The sequence below is a fragment of the Rhinolophus ferrumequinum genome, assembly GCF_004115265.2.
Source record: "Rhinolophus ferrumequinum isolate MPI-CBG mRhiFer1 chromosome 15 unlocalized genomic scaffold, mRhiFer1_v1.p scaffold_54_arrow_ctg1_1, whole genome shotgun sequence".
Taxonomy (NCBI): Eukaryota; Metazoa; Chordata; class Mammalia; order Chiroptera; family Rhinolophidae; genus Rhinolophus; species Rhinolophus ferrumequinum.
The window spans coordinates 17,705,588-17,720,869 of NW_022680357.1; the positions used below are offsets into that span (position 1 = coordinate 17,705,588).

The 15,282-nt window shown below is 51.0% G+C and overlaps 1 protein-coding gene across 3 annotated transcripts in view; it reads left to right on the plus strand.

The window, feature by feature from the left end:
* The window catches only part of PRKCB (protein kinase C beta), a 233,916-nt gene that overhangs the window by 58,434 nt on the left and 160,200 nt on the right, over nucleotides 1–15,282 (plus strand). The gene's annotated exons all lie outside the window — the stretch shown is intronic.

Consider the following 15,282-nt stretch of genomic DNA (forward strand, 5'->3'; position numbering starts at 1 on the left):
TGACTCTGTTATCCATCAAGCAGATATGAAGCCCCTGCATAGAAGCACTTGTGTTTTGGGGGCTGGCTTATTTCACTCAGCATGATGTGTTGTAGCACGCGTCAGAATTTCCTTCCTTTCTAAGACCGCGTGATTTTCTGTCCTATGTATATAGCACTTTTCGCTTCTCTACTCATCTATTGACGGGTACCTAGGTCGCTTCTGAAACCTTTGGCCCTTGTGAACAAGGGGGTACAAATATCGCTTCAAGCCCTGCTTTTAATTCTTTTGGGTTTATACCCAGGAGTGGGCTCGATTGCTGGATTGCACGGTAGTTCTAGTTTTAACATTTTGAGCAACCTCCAGACTGTTTTCCAGAGCGACAGCACCAGTTTGCTTTCCCACCCGCAGTGTGTGAGGGTCCCAGTTTCTCCACAGCCTCGTCAGTACTCGTTATTCTGGTTTTTTTGTTTTGTTTTGTTTTTCGTTTTTTATGGTAGCCCTGCTAATGGGTGTGAGATGGTATCTCGTTGGGGTTTGGGTCTGCATTCGCCTACTGATGAGTCACGCTGAGTATCTTTTCATGAGCTTGTTGACCGTCTGTTTATCATGTTTGGAGAAAGGTCTGCTCGAGTCAACCTCCATGATTTTGCGTTATCACGTCTGTATTGATTCAGGCACATCAATGGGGATAAACTCTGGCATTTAGATGGATTTTGTGGTTTTCTGCCCGTTAAGTTCTGGCCCCAAATAACCTCGAACATTCTGGAAGCAGTCAGCATGAGCACAGTTCTGAAGATGACTTGCCTTAAAAAAGGAAATTCATAAAAGTATCATGCATCTTCCTTTCTTGACACTAATGGGACAATTTAATGGAGTTTCAGAAGGAAGCAGAGCTGCTGGGAAGGCCCATGTGATGAGGGACGGTTACCCAGCTCGTCTGTCAGGCGGCGTGTGGGAGCAGTGGCGTTCTCTGAGCTGTCGGGGACAGGAGTGGGTGAGAGCCTGTTGCAGGCCCCTCAGGGCTGGGGCAGAGCCCGGGGAAGGGACGGAAGAAGGAAAGCAGTCCTTCCACAGTAGGATTGCTGGGTCGTATGGTGGCAGAAATTGGGGGCAGTGCTCAGAGAGCATAGTGGTTAAGGAAACCGCTCTTGGACTTGGAGTCTCTTGAAGCCTCAGTTTTCCCATCTTTCAGATGGGAGCATGATAGGACCTCGGGGTTATGGTAGGGTTTACATGAGAAAAGGCAGGAAAAATGCTGGCACCTGGTGAGTGAGTAAGTCATTGAGGTGCTGGAGACTTAGTCTTTGTCCTTGGAGAGCCACAAGGACACAGCCTGGTCACCATAAAACTAATGCCGAGTGGGGCTGAGATGTGATATGCCCTCATATTGGGAGGATGGCAGAAGGGAACCAGTCGCTCGGAGCCAGAATTCTTGGGCGGGCTTCGCAGGAAGAAGGCATTTGAGTGCAATCTAGCAGGTTCAGTTGGATTCCAGTCAGCAAAGGCTTAGGGAAAGGGCGGGGCAGGCTGGCGGGATGTAGGAGCAGAGGCTTGGGGGCCTGGCCGGTCCTGGTTAATCGCAGCCTGAGGGGTTTGGTGCTGTGGAGCCGGGATACTGTTGGAAGATGAAAACATTGAAATTCAGTATTCAAAAAAGACATGGGCTGAGTAAAATGACATGTTCTCATTAATCTGTGGATGCATACATAAGTGTAACAGGGTTGTGAACCCCAATCTTACAAGATCCAGGCAGGAGACCTCATGAGGGAAGAGGGCGGAGTGTAAAACAGGGATAGTGGGGGCCCCTGTTGAACCGGACAGTGGGCGCCTTGTGAAAGGGGCACCCCATTGTAAGCTCTGCTCTCTGGGACGTGAGCCCAGGGCGGCTGCCGGCCCTGTCAGGGTTTCAAGACGAGCCTGGGATCTGGAGTTCATGCAAAATTTCATTTTTTAAAAAAAGACACGTCGTGGCCCCAACCAAAGGTGTCTGCAGACTGGCAGTCTGCAGCTTCTCATCTATACTCCGTTAGAGCCTTTCAAAGGACAGACACAAACTTAACTTAGCAGAACTGCTCAGTTAAACCCTCAGGTGGTCAGGTGAGGACATGATACCTTTGGACTGAGACAATATGGAAGGTCATACACTGACCGCTGCTCCTGAGAGCACAATCGGCGGAAACTTCGCTTGTCTTCTCTCTGAATGACACTTTTGCTTCCACAACACGCTCTCAGGCAGAACCGCAGCAAACCACTGTGCCCCAGGGTTTTCGCCCCGCCAGCTCCTGCCACCACAACCCAAGGCCGCAGCCATCCGAGGGGTCCGGAGATGCATTTGGCTTTACAGTTCTGGCTCCGCGGTGGGGTGGTGCTGGTGTCCACAGGAGCACCCGCCTCGGCCAGCATCGGAGGGCAGCCATTTGTGCCAGGTAGCCAGTGCTGGCAGACGCGGTTTAGATTCGTCCAAACCTGACCAATCTAACGGGACCTGCCTGCTCTGTGGACTAATCTCTCCTCCTTCTCCTTCTCCTTCTCCTTCTCCTTCTCCTTCTCCTTCTCCTTCTCCTTCTCCTTCTCCTTCTCCTTCTCCTTCTCCTTCTCCTTCTCCTTCCCCTTCCTCTCTTCCTCCATCCTTCCTTCTTCTTTCTCCTAACTACCTATGCCTTTTAATGCTGAAGGTGGCTAGCTAAAGCTGACATCTGACTCTTAAATCTCACGGTGGCATGGAACCTTCAAATGCATTCATTCCAGCTCCCCTTTGTCTGAGGCAGGAATCTTGGTTACAGGCGACAGGAAACTCAAGCTAGCTGAATCCGGAAGGGAATTCATTTCTTCATAAAGCCGAGAAGTCCGAGAGTATCTTTCTTCAGTATAGTTTGATCCAGGGGCTGATGATGTTACCAGGACACGCTTTCTCTCTCTCTGTTGACCCCATTCTCAGACAGAAGAGGCTTCACTTCTATGGCAAGATGTCTGTGGATGTTCTCCCCTCGTTTCACTCATGCAAGAGCACCTCCATCTCTGGAGTTGGAGCTCACTGGCTGCCAGGGCCGGTGGGAAAGCAGTGCTCTGATTGGCTAACCTTGTGCCCTCTTTGAAGGTCAGGGTGGAATTATTTGGGCGAGAGTGGGATGGGATCGTTCTTCAGAAGGATGTGTGGTGTTGCTACCAAAACAAGGTGAACTGGGCACTCTGTACCCCGTAATGCGTGAACCCCCTTCATAGCACATGGCTGCGATCGTCCAATCTTCCGTTTGCTAACTACCTGCTCTCCGGCTCAGGTGCTTGGACAGCTCTGGTAATGACAGAGCTTCTCCTGAAACTGAGCTGGGGTTGGCGTCTGTAGTTCCTGGCTTTGTTTCTCGTCCCAACCACGGTCACCGGCCTGGTTTGGCCTGAGTGGGAGGGGCGGGGTGGGCCTGCTCACTGGTCACAAAAGGAACCCAGCCAACAGATGCCCCAATGTGAAGCACGCGTCCATCATCGTTGGGGACGGAAAGGGGACCTCGGCAAGTCTTGCAGCGGCTCTTGAAGCTCTCCCCGAAGAACCCAGCACTGCCAAACACGTGTCCTCGGCCGAAGCGAGATGCCTGGCCGCGTCTGAGCTCAGGGGGCAGGCAGGCGTCATGCTGCCCTGTGCTCAGGTGGAGGGGAGAAGCAGAACCTTTGACCTGGGCACCTCCAGGCCACAGGACTTCTGTGTTTCTCTTGTTAACCCCTTTCTGTTCCCTCTACTGACACGTGGAATTAATTAATTTTCGGACTCGGACATTCATGTTGGTTTTGTTACTTCCTAATACACCGTGATGTCTCTAGATCCTGATTCGAAAACGCATCGGCTCCTGACGCCCATCCGGCTGCTCCTTCTGGTTCTGGGGCAGGCGATGGAACAGGCTACTGTTGGTTGGCTATTTCTTTGGCCCGTTTTGCAGTCCGTTAGACAAGGCCTTGCAGGCCGAACCTGACCACCACTTAGTACATGTTGGATATTGTTACTTAACCCCTTCTAATTTACCTCCAACCCTGAGTCCTCAATGGGAGACAGACATAGTGCAGCTTCTGGAAGGACGTTGAGAGGTGGGGGGCAAAGGGAATGGAATGGAAAGTGTCCAAATTAGGAAAGCTGTGAAATGAAATTGTCCCTTTGTGGGCTCTTTGTCGTTGTAAAATCTCTGCCTGGGGTGCTTTCCTGGGGCCTCAGCCTTTGCCCGGGGGTCTCAGTGGGCCACCACGGGCACAGGCTCGGCTTCGCCGTTTCACTCTGTAGGACCTGCCCCCCGGCCATGGATGCTTCGCGCCCATCCTGCTCCCTTGTCCCTGGAACACGAACCACGATGAGTGTTCTTAGGTTGGCTCTTCCCTTGGAAGGAGGGCTCGCACTCCCACAGTTTCCGTGGCGTGCCAAGGACTCGGCTCTTGTCACTGTCCTGCCAGCCCTGTGATGCTAAATCCCGCGGGAGGTGCCCTGTCTCCCTCCCCCAGGTGTGAAGGCTGCTTCAGCACTTCACCGAGGGCTTCCGGTCTGCCAGGCAGCTCCAGGCCTCCAAACGCTGCGTCGCAGGAGTACTGCAGCTCTGTCAGCGGTTCTCTCCAGAGCCCTGATGCACACATTCGTTTTTTGTTTATCCACCAAAGTCTGCACTGACTACCTGGTGTGTCAGGTGCTGCTCGGGCGTGGCCAGTTGGCACCGCCCCCGCGCGAAGAACGCAGACAAATAACCAGGCTGCCGCCGATAAGGTGCCGCGGTGCTGTGATCGCTGTAGGTGCCGGGTCCCCGGGCCGCAGAGTTGGGGGGGCACCTGACCGACGGAATCAGGAACGTTTTGGCACTAAATGGTTTCGCAGCCCAGCCTCAAAGATGATAGGTTTAACCAGTAAGAGGGGACATGGAAAACAGGAGACAGGGGCTCCAGGCAGGGGACCAGTGTGTGCCCAGGCACCGAGGACCAAGGGACCCCAGTCCGTTCGCCTCGCTGGCACAGAGCGTCGGTGTTTGTATGTTTCCAGGGGTGCGGGTTGGGGCACGTGGTTCGGGAGAGGAAGGCAGGAGTCTGATCCTAAATGGCTCATCTGTCGGATGAAAGGTGTAAATGTTATTCTGAGGGCGCAGATGTCTTTTTTTTAAAAATAAAGCATCACATGATCAGATTGGCCTTTTAGAAACCACTCTGGCTGTGGCTGAAGGTGAATTTCCAGGTGGCAGGGCTGGGGGAAGGGACCAGGGCCGGGGGCCCCTGTAGGAGTGTAGGTAGGACATGAGGTCCCCTGGATGCAGTGAGCAGGGACAGGTGGCTGAGGAGCGGAGAGAGTGTTACTGAGACATGTGGAGACTGGGTGTGGGGACTCGGTGGGTTGGTCCCCAGAGATGGGGACCACGGGAAGAGGACCATGCACTGAGGGAATTCTGAGTCCCCCCTTTAGCTGGTGTCCACGTGGCACAGACCGGTTGGCAGGTGGACCTTGCGACCTGGGACCCAGGGCGTGGCTCTGGGCTCAGGACAGAGATTTGGGACTCAGTGGCTTCTCAGGGATCCTGCCAGTCAGAACTGCAGTGAGTGAGCTTCCCCCACGGGCCCACGTGGGTTCTGCTGAGAAGAGAAGTGGGTCCCCAGCTGGGGACACTGGCTTTGGAAATGTTGAAATGTGTAGAAATGAAAGCACGAGCAGAATTCTTTCTGCAGACATTGATTGAGCAAGAGCTTGTGCAAGGTGCTGTGGGAAGTGGGATGTCGGGACCCTCGGATGGGACCGGGCATCATGGAAGAAGCGATCCCTGGGAGGGGCAGAAAGCTGTCCCCTCAGGGCTGGGGCAAGTTAGGCTGGAAAACACCTCTTAGCAAGACTGGGAGGGCTTCCTGGAGAAGATGAATTTGAAAAAAAACAGACCAGCCTAGAACAATAACCTCAATACGTGATTTGATTTGGTCCTCTGGCCTGGCATAGGACGTGAATTATATCATAGTTGCTCTTTTCTCAGAAGCAAAACTAAGAGGGTGATGTTTGTATCGAGTTTTGAGGGGGCCCGTTGGTCAGACGGAGCTGGTGTTTCAGAATGCAGGAGAAGGAGGGAGGCAGATTCCATGTGGCCGTTGCACGAGGGAATGGCCCAGACGAAGGAAATTCTGAGGGCTGTGTTCAGGAACACAGCCCTTCACCGTGGCTGACTCGAGGTGGCTGAAACACATGTGTGGGAAATCGCATAGAAACTAGTAGCAAAGCTTTGAGCACCATACTGCGAGTTTGGGCCCATTATGGACGCACGGGGACTTATTGCGCAATTAGTAACTGGAGGCTGATGTGGCCTCCAGAGCTGCTGCTGAAAGCATGAACTTCTGAAGCAGGCAGAGCTGGGGTTGAGTTGCCCTCCACTGCTTCCTAGCTCTGTGGTCTCGGGCAGGTTACTTACTGAGCCTCAGTTTTCTCATCTGTCAAATGGGAACGAACTATTTCCCACGGGGTTGTGAGGAAGGAAGATAATGTTTAGCAAGCAAAGTACTCAGCAGTGTCTTGAATACAGAAACCGCCCCCAATACGTGGTAACGTCCTAATAATTTATACACGGTCGACCTGTCTATGACACACGGAGACCATTGTGTCATCTTCACAGCTTGTTCACTTCTGGAGCCTCAGAGCCCAGAACGGGGGCCTGGCGTATCGTATGCCTCCTAAAACTCTCTTGGAGAAAACATGAATTGCTCCGGTTTCTTTTTGGAAGGGACCTGTTTTTGTCTGGAAAAACATTTTGACACTTTGATAACACCTTCAGGAGAGGGTGGAATTCCCTCTCTGCAGGTACCTGTGTTTCAGAGGGAGAGGCTGACTCCTCTGCAAAGTAGGAGAAGGGTGTTGGGGTTCCCGAGACTATCCAGAGGGAGGCAGTGAGGCGACCAGCACCGACCAGATGGTAGGGGACAGGGTCCTGTGAAATGTGACGTCCCCTGGTGGCCCCCTCCCCCGGAATCTCCGGGAACGGTTTGCATCCATCGTGCGTCTGTTGGCCATCTGCAGTGGTTGAAACGGGATTTGTAGAGATTCATGTGGCTGTCAGACCCAGTAACTCTCCTTCCACGGAAGGCAGCTGCCTCCCAGCCAGCTGGTGTCTTCTGGATGTGGGAAGCTTTCCTCTGGGGGAAGAAAACAGCTTGAGGAAAGATGGCAGGAAGTGTGTGGGGGACTGGCGATGGGTCCAGGCTTCCTAATGCCCGAGGCAGCGCGCTTCGTGGGGGTGGGCAGGTGTTCCAGGCGGTTGCTGTTTCCCCACTTGAATGTAGGGACCTGCTCTGTTGAAGAGCATTTCAGTGCCTTGTCTGCAGAGTCTAGGAAAGGAGTTAAATCTGGCTTTCCGTGCCTGTCTCTCTAGATTTCTTCCTTCTACTTTACCGTTGTCGTTAGGTTTCCCAGCGAAAACATGTAGTGCTTACGATGGGCCTCTCGGGAAGCTCTGAATGAATTAGAGGCAAAGCTCTTAGCACAGCGCCCGAACCACAGACAGTGGTTATTAGTGTGATTCGCGGTTAGCACGGAGCCGATTCTCACGACGTCACGGGGGAGGTTCTGTGTCCATCTTAGAGACACACCTGGACGATGTCATAGGCTGACCTTGGGACGATGAGCAGATGCCTCGTCATGGCTGAAGCCATCTGAAGCTCCCAGAGGTGGGCGCCTGGCACAGGATGGTTCAGAAAGCCTGGGGCCGAGCCGGTTGCCGTGGTAACCATTCCCAAGCCTCCATGCCCAAAGATGGATTTGAGGGTTCCGGGTCTGGCACGGGTGGTTCCCCCAGAACACAGGGAACGTCTGGTCTGAGAAGTAAAGGAAGCCGTTGATTCCTGAACCGTTCCCCACTGTGGCTGCGGGAAGGATGCCAGGATTGTCCCAGGGTTCTGTAGCGAAGGGTGGGACCTCAACCACACTTCACTTTCCGGGTTTCCTCATTCGGTTCTATTCTCCGCTCACAGACCACGAGGCCTCCAGACGAGACAGATGGCAGACAAGTTACAGGGGTTTAAAATAGACCCAGCTCACTTCGGAGGGAGACACGTGCGTGGAGAGTGAGCTGGAAGACAGGGACCCCTGTGTGGGAAAGCGTTTTGGCACAGAGGGGCCCAGACGGAGGTGCTGAACGTGAGGACGAGTGTCGTTAGGTGGGTGTGAGGCTGTGAGAAGGGACCGGGGAAGGAGCCAGGCTGAGGCCAAGCCGGGAGGACGGCTGCCAGGCGAGACGTCCTCTGAATCCGATGGCTTCTTCCCTCCTGTCCAGCTCCGCTACCTGCTGAGAGACAGGGCTGCTCTCTTGGAGGCTGATGTTTCAGGAGAGGTTCCTTCAAAGAGAGTTTGTACAACCTCTTGGGTGACTTGGGCGCCTCTGATGCCCTACATTTTGGGCAACAGGCCCCAAGGTGTGGTCCGTAGCTTCCACATTTGAACTATGTCCCCTGGCGTTTCTGCCCCAGGCTCATGGACCAGGCGTGGCTTCCAAATCTTTGTCTGGAGACTTGGACATCGCATGGCAATGCCAGCCAGCCTCCACCCACACCAGACGGGAGGGTGTGCCATCTCAGGGACTCCGTCCTGTGCACCCAGTAGCAGAGAAAGCGCGGTGGCAGGGTGACAGAGGGCCAGAGGGCCAGGCTCAGAGGTCGTGTGGGCCAGAGATGGAGGTGGCTGCCGTGGTTCCTGGTGATTCTGCACTGAAGCCAAACCACAGTTCCTGCTCCTGGTTGCTGGGGGAGACCTCGTTTCCTTAGAACAAACGTGTTTCTTTGCTTGAGTGAGTGTTCATTGGGTTCTGTCGTTTCCAATCCCAAGTTCCCAGAGGCTGAGGAGGTGAAGCAGGGAAGCTTGGCCACAAAGGAATGAGGTTGTTGGACCATCTGGAAGGCATACGGGGGGCGCTTATTAGGGTGCAGTTCTGAGAGCAGGTATCCAGGATTTGGGGTGGGAACAGAGGCTGTAGAAGATGAGGTTGGCCCATCTTTTTGGTTCTCGTTTAATGACAGTGTGCCCAAGGGACAAAGTAGGGGTGGTCATGACAGTTCTGTTTCCCTTTTCACTGACTGGTCTAGCCATGGCCTCGGGACTCGGTTGTGGCCAGTGTAAGACAGGAGAACGCTTTATTCATCCCAACCCCTTCGAAAGAGGTTGTCAAATGTGAATATAATGGGGGACCTCTTTGTCACTACAAACAGATGCCTGGAATTGCAGTGACACCGACCAAGCGTGCCAGCCTCCTTGAGTCACTCCTGCAGCCCAGGAATCTCCTGCGTCAAATTTTTTGTGTGTCTAAGATTTATTGAGAAGCCTCTTGTTTAAGCAACAAATTTTAGTTGGATGTTCTGTTCATTGAAGCCAAAAACGTTGTAATTGATATAGTTAGGCTTCATGATTTGGAGATTAGGGAGGAAAATGAGGCGAAAGAGCATGTACAGTTGGGGAAAATAATCGTTTAAAGCAGAAAATTAGCACTTTTCCACATGAAGATCTTCAGCTTTGGCTTTATAGCCTGGTTTATAGAGCTCTGACTTTGCAAGTTGCACCAGCTGATGTCCATCTGTCCGTCCATCATCCATCCATCCATTCTTTATCCATCCATCTATCCATCCATCCATCATCCATCCATCCTTTGTCATCCATCCATTCATCCATCCATCAATGCATACATCTATCCATCATCCATCCATCATCCATCATCCATCATCCATCCATCATCCATCCATCCATCCATCCATCCATCCATCCATCATCCATCCATCCATCCATCCATCCTCCATCATCCATCCATTCTCCATCCATCCATCATCCATCATCCATCCATCCATCCATCCATCCATCCTCCATCCATCATCCATCCATCCATCCTCCATCCATCCATCCATCCATCCATCCATCCATCCATCCATCCTCCATCCATCCATCCATCCTCCATCATCCATCCATCCATCCATCCATCCATCCATCCATCCATCCATCCTCCATCGTCCATCCATCATTCATCTACCCATTTATCTGTCCATCCATCTGTCCACACACCTATTCATCCATCATCCACCCATCCATACAACATCTGTCCATCCATTTATACGTCTGTCCCTCCCTCCATTTGACTTTCTTTTTATGGAACTTTTCCTTTGAGCAAAGGAGGATTTCCTTCCTGCCTTGCTTGATTCTGTCTGTCACTTCAGTATAAATGCTTTTCGTTCTGTACTTAGGTCACGTGTGGAGAAACGGGATCAGGTGGACACAGTGGGGTGTGGAGGAGATTCTGCCGCAGCCTCTCAGGGACACCTTACCTTCCAATGTGTTTGACATTTTAAGAGAAGTGTTGATTTTTAGACGTCAGGGAAAAAGTGTTTCTTTGGTTTTTTAGGACATTAAAGCTCCCACTTCCCGTTGTTTTACTCATTGGAGCTTCCTCCAACTTCCTGAAGCTCTGTCAGTTGCAGGCCTGGCTTTGCTGGCTGGGCAGGGCCGGGGTATGTCTGCAGAGACGTCTTGTGGAATTGTTCCAGGAGTACCTCCTTTGGGGAATAATTACTATTTTAATGGTAATTTTATGAGGACGATAGTCTTTATTTTTTGATTCTTAGGGATCGCGCTCTTTCAGGTAGAGTTGCTCGTCTTTGTCACAATAGTCACCTCTATGAAATATTTTCCATTCATAAAATGTTTCCCGTCTTGGACCGTCACGCACCTCAGGTTAGAAGTCGGACGCGTCTGTGTGTGTGTGCCTTCTCCCTCCGGGCCTGTTTGTTCCTGGGGTGGTGGTGTGGGGGGTCCTGGAGGCTGGGATGTGAGCCCTGGTTGCTTGTCAGTGTGATTTCTGATAGACGCCCTTCAGGTTGGTTGTGTGTCAGTGGGGAGGAAAGAGGAGGAAGAAACGGGTGTGGTAGGAGTGGGGGCCAGACGCAGGAATACCCGTGTTTGATTTCCGTTAGAAAACGGGGTTCTTACTTCTTGCACAGAGTTGGTTTCTCTTGTCTGAACCCGGCCTTTGCAAATACTTGAGTCCCTGCATGAGCGTGGTGACGGCTGGGGAAGAGGAGGCAGGCAGGCCTGGGACCGCTGGTCACACACCTGGCTGAACGCAGTCACCTGGAGGACACGTTTGTACATTTGGATTGGGAACCTCGCTCCAGAGATGCCAGATCAGCAGGTTGTCACTCGCGGCTGCACATTAGGTTGACCTGGGGAGCTTTTGAAAGTCCCAGGGCCCTGGCCCTGCCTCAAACCTATTCAATCAGAATATCTGGGGGCGGGGCCCGAGCATCAGCCTTTATTAAAAGCTGCTCAGGTGATTCAAAGAGTCGCAGGGCTTGGAAGCCCGTGGGGCGACAACCCCCACTTCCTGTAAAGCACGATGCAATCAGCCTTTGAGCCGCTCTGGTTGCGTCATAGCCACTTAACAAAAGAGGCAGGCTCACCGCCCCCCGACTCCCACCCCCTTACTGCTTCCCAGTGGGCACATTGGAGAAATACCAAACTGCAGAGACCCAAAAGGAATATAACATTAAAATGCAGTCACGTCAGCCTTGGGCATATACATCCCTCCTCCACAGCAAACATGTCTTAAATTATAAAAAAAGGTTAGAGTGTTTTAAGATGTCATTTTGGGGGAATATCTTCACATGGTTCAAAAAATACAAGGCCGTATGCAGTTTTAAAGTCTCTCATTCACTTCTGTCCTTCCACCCACTTCTCACCCTTTTTTTGGGTGTTCTTCTAGAAATTTTTTTCTCCCACTCCCGTTGTTTTCATGGGGAAAGATGGCATCGTACACACAGCACATGTTCTCCACTTTGCTTCCTACTAATGTTGGTGCGGAGGGCTGGTGCGGTGTAATAGCTGGGGCTCCTCCTGACTTGTTGGGGTCCTCACTGGCGTGGGCTCACGCCAGGCCAGCCTTGATGGACTGAATCACTCCCTCCTACCCCCTCACCCACGTCTCGCTGATCTTTCTGTGTCAAGACCAAGACACCTCCCTTATGCTTTAAAATATAGATGCAAAGTATTCCGTTGTGTGGCCGATTCATCATTGATTCAACCAGTCCTCTAGCGGTGGACGTTAGATTATTTCCAGTCTGGGGCCATTATGGCCAGTGCCCTGATGGACAGCGTGGTAAATATCTAATCTCAGGTGTGTAGAAATCCAGGTGTAGAATCCCCCCATGGGCTATTCCCTGGTGGAAGGGTGTTTGCCGGAGCCTAAGCAGCAGTGAGGGATTCTGGGAAGGCACCTGTGCTCCGGGCACTGCGCAGGCTCAGGGTTTCATTTGCTTCTTTCCGTGTGGCTTGGGGGAAGCATCAGCTAGGGCTGTGGAAAGGTTCATGTCTGAGGCCTCAGAGGAGATGCTTCTGGTGCCTTCTGGTGCTGCAGTCCTCCGAGGGCTGCTGTTGGACCACCCGCATGCACCCCCGATATTTGTTAAAAATGCAGATACTGGACTCCGTCAGAATGTTTGGGGTGGAACCTGGTCTACTCTTATTAAGCCCCTCGGCAGACACTTCTGTACAGTGGACTTTGAGAACCGCCGTTCTGGGGGAGTCACTGTAGAGGACACCCTCTGACAGGACACACAGTAGGACCACAGCTTTAACGTCGGCAGCTGTGTCAACACTGAAAGCGCTGTGATTCCAAGTCAAGATTTCGCCTTGGCGTGGGTTGATGGTCACATTTGGTTATGAGGCCCCAGATGCAGCATTTCCAACTTTGTCCTCCCGCGCCTGGGGATACAAAATGGGAGGGACACTGGGGACAACACTGAAAACAGGTAACCAGTTGTTGGCATCTCAGTGGAATCCCTCTTCACTGTAAGGCAGATGGGGCTGGGTCGGGTCCACTCACTCCAAGCCTCGCTTCTGAAACAGAGACCAACTGGAAACAGGAGAAAAACCTAGAGTCTCCCTTCCACTGTCCGGTTCCTGGACTGAGACCCCAGTTTGTGCCAAGTGAGAATCAGCCCTCTGCTGCTCAAGAATCTCTTTCTGAGATGACCAGAAGCTTCTTACAGGCCCAGCCGTCCTCCGTGCATTCCCAGAGGAAGGGGAGGGAGGCACTGGACTTCTGCACTGGTTTGTGTGGGGACACGTGGGTGGCGCACGGAGCCTTGCGTGTGTGGCTTGCAAAGGAGAGACCAAAGGGGTGGGTGCACCCTGGGACCAGAGAACCGGGGAGTAGAGGAGAGAGCAGAATCTGTTTCAGGTCAGCGGAGCTGCAGTGGATGAGTGCCTGCTGGGCACAGGATCCTGCCCTCCACCCTTGGTGTGAGAAAGGGGTTTGACCATCACTAATGTGGGAAGAGAGCAGGACCGAGCTTTTGGCAAATACAGGGCTTGCCTATATATTTGCAGTGAGTCACGTCGTACGTAAGATAATGTGGCTTCATCTCGAGTTCCAAGGGGAAATGTTAGAAGGTACCTGTTTCATTCTCAGTCACGCTGTCCTTTGTGCCTGAAGGCAACAGGGAGACAGTTTTTCTGGTATAAAAAGGCTCTGGAAATCTACCAGCAATGAAAGAGTTATTTGATGGTGTCCTCTATGTGACGGAGAGAAGATCCACTCTTAGGAATTTAAGAATGGAAACGTTACAGTGGAGAGGAACTGGGATTAAACATAACACTGTAATTAAACATAACACTGAGTAATTAAACATAACACTGAGTCCAAATAGTTAGTCGGAGTCTCATATTAAAATAATAGATGGCAGAAGCTTCCTCACTTGTAACAGACGTGCCACTCTGGCAGGAGATGTGCGTAAGAGAGGCTGAGCACGTGTGGGGCAGGGCTGGGGGGAAGTCTCCATATCTTTCCTTCAGTTTTACTGTGAACCTTAAACTCTTCTAAAAATAAGGGCTTCCTAATAAAGTAAAAGAAGTGGCAGATGTCAAAAATATTTGTGGATGAAAGGTAATATGGTATAAAAATAACTTCATGATCCATTTGAGTCTAAAATCCCAGCTTCTGCTAATGAACACTGCCTAGTAGATAGGGGAGTCGGGAGAAGGAGAATTTACTTAATTCATTGTCTTTCATGTGAAAGACTTAGTTATAAAATATTCCATCAGCTTTCTCTGATCAAAATGAAATAAAATAAGAAATGAGTAACAAAGGTTATGAAACTCAAGGACTTAAAAATAAAACACTTCCCTTAATAACTCTGGGACGTAGTCAGCATAGTGCTGGATGTTCTAGCAAGTTCTAAGCATTGTAATAAGGCAAGAAAAGGAAATAAAAGGCATACAGCTAAGAAAGGAAGACATAAAACTGTCCTTATTTGCAAATGACATTGATTGTGCAGAAAATCCAAGGAAACTACAAACAAACACACAAATAAACAAACATACAAAAAACCCTACTACACCTAATAAGTGAGGCTGCAGGATACAGGATAAACATACAAAAAATCAATAGTATTTCCATATACAGTGGTACCTCAGTTTTCGAACATCTCCATTGATGAACATTTTGGTTTATGAACGCTGTAAACCTGGAAGTAAATGCTTTGGTTTTCGAACACGACTCAGAAGTCCAGCATGTCACGTGGCTTCCGCTGAGTGCAAGAGCCTGAGGCCCAGCTGTCGGCCGTTTTCCAGCGTTTCAGAACTCATGGATTACGTTAAAAAACCGAGGTACCACTGTACTAGCAATGGACACGAAAGGTGCAACATAGTAAATATGTTAGTTCTTCCCAGATTGATATATAGGTTTAATGAAATTCCTATCAAAATCCCAACAAAATTAATATGTAGATATAAATAAGGTTTACCTGAAAAGGAGCGAGGAGAGCTAGAACGGTTTTGAAAAGGAAGAATAAACTGGGAGGAACCGGTCTTCTTATATAGCTGTAATAATCAAAGCTGTGTGGGATTGGTTGGTGAAGAGACAGGCACACAGATGAGTGGCACAAATAGGGAACCCAGAACTAGACCCCCATGAGTGTGCCAGTTAATTCTGACAAAGGCACAAAAGCGGTTTCATGGAGGAAATGAATTTTCAACAAGTGGTGCTGGGGCAGTTTTGCACCTGTGAGCAAAAAAGTGAACCTTGGCTTAAGCCTCACACCTTATACAAAACTTAACTCAAATCATATCATGTACTTCAATGTAAAACTATAAAACTTTTAGGAGAGGGCCGGCCGGGATGCTCAGGCAGTTAGAGCTCCGTGCTCCTAACTCCGAAAGCTGTCAGTTCAATTCCCACATGGGCCAGTGGGCTCTCAACCACAAGGTTGCCAGTTCAATTCCTCGAGTCCTGCAAGGGACGGTGGGCTCCGCCCCCTGCAACTAAGATTGAACACGGCACCTTG